A 6,093-nucleotide genomic window follows, 5' to 3' on the forward strand; every position below is an offset into this window, starting at 1 on the left:
CTACAGTATAACAAACATCCAATTTTTTGGAAGCATTTACAATAATAATGACACAAGGGAAAGAACGGGGCAACACATCTGATATATTTTCGTATCAAATATCATAATCATAATACGGCGGATTTCAAATAAATAGCAACAGTTAAGAGATCGAAAATTTGACTTTTAATAATAGGTTCTATTTTTTAAAAAATGCTGAGGTGGATGTAATGTCCAAGCATGGAGATGGTTTTTCAATAGACGTAAAAGCCCTAATGTCATTCACAGCAATGGCGTATTTACGGTCAATTAATTTTTAAAAGTATTGTTGTATTCATATGATTCTATAAAATTACAGCAATATTCTTTTGTTACTAGTAATTGCAACAACTGGCAATTACATAATTATAAGCAGCGTTGGAAACTTTGCCAATGTTTAACATATCTCCCGGACGATATGAAATAACAAATGGCTTTAAACGGCATTATAATCTTTTAGGTCTATTGAATATTCTATGCGTAGGATAGAATATGATACCTACGTAAGCTTTTTCTCCTAAACTAAAACAGTTTGATAAAAGTCAAATTTTAAATCCCTTAAACTTTGATTCTACTTACTCGACATCAAGGTATATAGATGTGGATTAGTAGTATAAATAGTCGGTTTCAGCACCACCATTAAGTAATATATATATATATATATATATATATATATATATATATATATATATATATATATATATATACAAAAATTATATAAAATTGTTTTACGGAAATACTATGTCAAATTTAGTACGCGCCTTTGGCGTGGGAGGCCCGGGTTCGATTCCCGGCGGGAGATCATGTGGTTCGGATTCCACGTTAATCAGTAGGTTCACGTCTCATATAGCCTCGCTGCTGAACGGGACGTTAAACTCAAAATCAACTCAACTCAACTATGTCAAATTTCCTATGATTAAAGTACTAATGAATGTATTCAACAGTGCATGGAACTTTCAATAATTAAATAAAAACAAACATAATTTCTTGAAGAATATTTAGCGAAACATTCTAAATCAGAACAGTTGCTAAGAGAACATGAAGAATATTGTGGATTATATTCTGTTGCTAAAATATTACCGAAAGAGTGGGGGAAAATATTTGAATTTATTAATCACAAGCGCAATTAAAGAATTTTATTCTCAGTGATTGGAAATTTTAAATCATCAATATAACAGATTAGCACGTTGGCGTGATCCAGAAAATTTTATTCAAACTCTTACCAAGCACATAAACCCCACAGTTTTACATATTACATTTAAAACACTTTCTATTCTTATAATATCAAGCTCGTTGAATATATAGGTGATGATAGCAGAGATATTCATAGAAAAATTAAAAGAAGCTATAAAATTGCAAATATTTATGATAAATATAAACTTAAGAACCACCTTTCAAAGGAAGAAAAAATACATATGAATCTGCTGAAAACTGTCATATCTGTGTAAGAACATTTGATGAAAATCTATACCAATTAGAAAAGAAAGTAGAGAGTTGTAATAATTTAATTAGCTACTTAAAAGAGAGAATTTAGGAATTATTAGAACATTTAGAAAAAGAGTTGTATCCTGAAAAAGACTTTCGTATACATGAAAAGAAATAAAATATAAATTATATTTCATAAATGTAAAAACGAATTTTTAGAAACTAAAGTAATATTCAATCTTGCAAAAGAAGAAAACTGGCTGATCATTATCATTGAACAGCAGTTTAGAAGAGCAGCTCATTCTTACTGCAACTTAAGATACACAAATTCGAGATTTATTCCAGTGTTTATTTATAATTTGTCTGGATAAGATATATATAATCAGTGGTGCCCCCCCCCCCAATTGTCTATCTGTAGGTGTTCTTCCATGAAAAAATCTTCTTTTCGATTGATTTTTACACCCCCTCAAACATATTTATATAGATTTTTAACCACCCCAAATATTTCAATGACGCAGTTTGCGTCATAGCCCCCTCTGTGGGCATCCCTGTATATATTTATAAAATGCTGTAGAGGTGGAAAATTAAAAGAATATAGATATAATATTTAACACAGGAAAAATGCATTATATCCTCAAAGATAATAAAGTATGAAGATGATAATAAAGAAAGATCAATTTAGTTAAGATGTATCGACTGATTTAGTATTTTATCAAAGAATTTAGCAGAATTAAGAGTTATTTAAAACCAGAACAATTTAGAGAAATGCCCAAGTTCTTTCCTAGAGACATGATTGATCCAGTGAAAAGAAAAGGTATATATTCATATAATTATGTTGATTTGCCTGAAAGACTGGAAGGAACTGTTCCATTATAAGGAGAAAAGTTCAAGAGCAGATGAACAGAAGAAGAAATAAGTAATTAGGATTACAAAAATCTGTAGAATATTTAACCTTAACAGTCTAAAAGAACATGCACAGCTTTATAACAAAACAGATGTTTTTCAATTAACAGAAGCTATTGAAAACCTTTGAAATAAATTCCCAAATGAATCAGATTCGGCATGATATTTCACTAGTCTATGATTTTTTTCTGGGAAGTGATGCTAAAAATGACAAACAGAATTATTAACTAATTATGACATTGTTCTTTATAGAAAGGGGTATAATAGGAGAAATTTCTCAATGTTCAAATAGATATGTGGTAACAATTAACAAGTATTTAGAGAATTATGATCCAAATAAGAAAAACTCTTACATAATGTATTTGGAAGCAAATATTTAATATGGATGGGCTTTGAATCATCATATGCCTTATGGAAATTTTCAATAAAATATATTATTTAAAATGAGAAATATTAAACAAACAAAATATTACAGACAAAAGGAGATTTCGATATTGGTAACAAGTAGTTTAGAATATCACAAACAAATTCATAGTAAACATTTGGACTTACCATTAGCTCCAGAAAATTATAAAAGAAAACTTCCATCATTATTAACAACGCTTTACGATAGATAAAGAAAATTACATATTATCAAAATCAAAATTCTATATATCGTAAGGAGTTAAACTTTAAAACTCAATAAAGTATTAGCATTTAAACACTCCGCGTGGTTAAAGAAATATATAGACTTAGAAAAATTCGATCACAACAAATGATTCTGAGAAAGACTTACAAAGTTGCATATGATACTGTATTTGGAAAAACTGTGGAAAACATAAGAGAATACTTATAAGACTTGCACATAATAAAAACTAGTAGAAAATTACGAAACCTACTTTTAAAGATAGAACAATACTTTCTGAAGATCGAGCAGCTATCATATGTATAAAACTAGTCACTTTTAACAAGATTGTCTATGTTGAAGTGTGTTCCATGTATATCTGTTATAATGTTCTAAAGAAAATATACAGAGATAAAGCAAAATTGTTAATGAATGATATTGGTTATTACAGCTCATTTAGAAACGAAAGATGTATAGAAAGAAGATACGTAAGAGCATTAGATGCATCTGATTATAAAGAAAACAATGAATGTGGTTTGAAGTTGGGTAATAAAAAGTATTAGGACAATTTGAATATGAGTTTAAAGGTGTTATAATAGAAGAAATTGTGGATATTAAATCAAAACATGTGCTATTAACAAAAGGAGACCATGGTTACGAAAAAAGGTGTAAACCAAAGATTAGGAAAAGCAAATAAAATCAAACGTTGCTAAATCAGAAATATCTCTCAAAGACTATGAAAATTGTGTTTTAGAAGTTAAAGAATTGCACAAAATACAAAGTACAATCGGAACTAGAAATCATATTTTCATTAGAAAAACACAAATTATCATTAAGCATTTACGGTGATAAAAGATATACGCATTAGAAGGTGGAATATATAACTTAGCTTGAAGACATTGCGAAATAGATTTTTAAAAATAACGAAATTAACTAGAACATGATTATAAGAGAAAAAGAAAGTAATACAACGTGGAATGGAAAAGTTAAATAAATATGATTAGGTTTAGATGTAAGTAATTAGATGCATGCTTTTTGTGGATATGTTCACAAAAACTGTAAATCACTAATCACTGTAGAGAATTTGGCGCAGTGTTTCCATAAAATGTGTTTGAAAATTTTGTATATAAATTCAGTTAAAAATGGGCGTGTGCTGAAACCTGCTTTATTTATACTACTTGCATTGCACCATCTTACAAGCTTGCGTGGTTATTGTTGTAGCGGCCTCCAGAGTTTGAATGTTTGTGATGCTATAGTGTGCTTAGTTTGCAACACTAAATAGCAAGTGTAATATTGTGAGGTTTTGTTTAACATGCAAATTTGAAATATGTAATAATCTGAGGTACTGACTTTGAAGCATACAACTTTTTGGGTAGGCAACACTATTAACCTAGTGGTATTGCAAAGCACATCAAAATAATTCCTTGTATTGATATTTACACCATACAAAATTTCAGAAAAGTAACTTATGCAATGTTGTTATACAGGGTGTTTCAAAACATCTTGGTGTCAGGAATCCCCTCCCAAACGATGTCTGTGTTGTTTTGAAACACCCTGTATATTTAAAAAGAAGATAAAAACATTTGAACATAAATGGTCCATCCTGTATAGTAAAATACGTACTAATAACCCATCCCTATTATACTGTGCGAAGGGTTATTAGTAATGGAAAAGTTAGAAAACTTTCATATGAAAAATTGAGTTGCACAAACTCCATTCCGAATTTGTTTCATTGATGATGTCCCTATATAGCATCTCACTGACACCCAATGGGGTTTCTAACGCTTTCATGATTAGGTGGCATCGGTGAATATGAAGTGGGAACATAACCTTTAGTGGTAAATGCAGGTTTGGTTACGTGTTTGATTGGTGGAGCGCAACTCCCCACACAAGACTCCGTTGATCAATTGCACAGAGTGTATATATATATATATATATATATATATATATATATATATATATATATACAGTGAAACCTCTCTAAAGCGGACAGCCGTGGGGAATCAAAAATTGTCCGCTATAGAGAGGTGTCCGTCTTACAGAGGTTTCTATATTTTCTTACGTAAATTAGTAAATAAGGTGATACGCAATTACAAACTATTGAAGGTAATTTATCAAACCGTTCTATGACTGTGGGCATGTCGACATCTGCGGATTCTCCACAAATCGCTTTGAAAGAAATTTTGTGTCTAATCCGAAACTTCTCTAACCACTCGTTCGAGACCTTGAAATCAGAAACATTCATTTATGTTGCTTTCTTAGCTTCTTCTTAGCTTTTAGCATCGACCCTAACACAGGATTTTTTTTTCATTCCGCACTCTATAAAAACATTCACTTGCACACCAACTTTGTTCAAAGCAATGAGACACTATTTTCATTCTCATTTTCACACCACAATTTTATTAACTTGCCTTGGTTTTATATTATCTCAGGTGCTTGTGTTTTACCGATACAAAAATTTTCAGCTATCCTTCGCACACCTCAGTATTCTTCGAAAATTCAATCAATTCGATTTTAACATTAGCGCTTCTCGTGGCATTTCGAAAGCTCCCAACAACTTACACTTTATTGCTTATTCGATCCAGAATGACTTAGAAAGATTTCCGTCTACAAATGGAGGCACTAGGACAATATGCGAATACGCGGACAAAAAATACCAAACATGTCTTCTGCTTGATTCCAGCGGAACAGTAGAATGACGTGTCATCCAAAATGGCAGGCAACTGTCAATCACTTTTGATTCTAAAACAGGTTGGATGGGAGTGGAATACAAGCAAAGGATATGAGGGTGTTGTTAAACAAAGACGCTTCATCTGAGTTTCTGAACTGCCAGTTAACGAGGAAAAATGTTATTACAATGCTTCCTTGGTGATACATGTATGCATTACTGAAAATGTACTTTTTCTGTACTTTTCAACTTGTTTCTAGAGAAAGTGTCCGTAATATGGAGGTGAATAATACCTATAAGAGACAGAAAAGACTGTCCGTGTCCGTACTAGAGTGTGTCCGCTTTAGAGAGGTTTGTCAACATGGTTTTCTCTATTACAGTGTTTGGGGATTACAAAATATGTCTGTTATGAGAGGTGTCCGTTAGTAGAGGTTTCACTGTATATATAATATAACTACTACCTCGATTTCCAATC

The 6,093-nt window shown here is 31.2% G+C and overlaps 1 protein-coding gene across 7 annotated transcripts in view; it reads left to right on the forward strand.

The window, feature by feature from the left end:
- The window catches only part of LOC145688308 (excitatory amino acid transporter 3-like), an 885,785-nt gene that overhangs the window by 822,210 nt on the left and 57,482 nt on the right, over positions 1 to 6,093 (forward strand). The gene's annotated exons all lie outside the window — the stretch shown is intronic.

This window comes from Thermobia domestica, chromosome 6, assembly GCF_964235325.1.
Source record: "Thermobia domestica chromosome 6, izTheDome1.hap1.1, whole genome shotgun sequence".
NCBI classification, from domain to species: Eukaryota; Metazoa; Arthropoda; class Insecta; order Zygentoma; family Lepismatidae; genus Thermobia; species Thermobia domestica.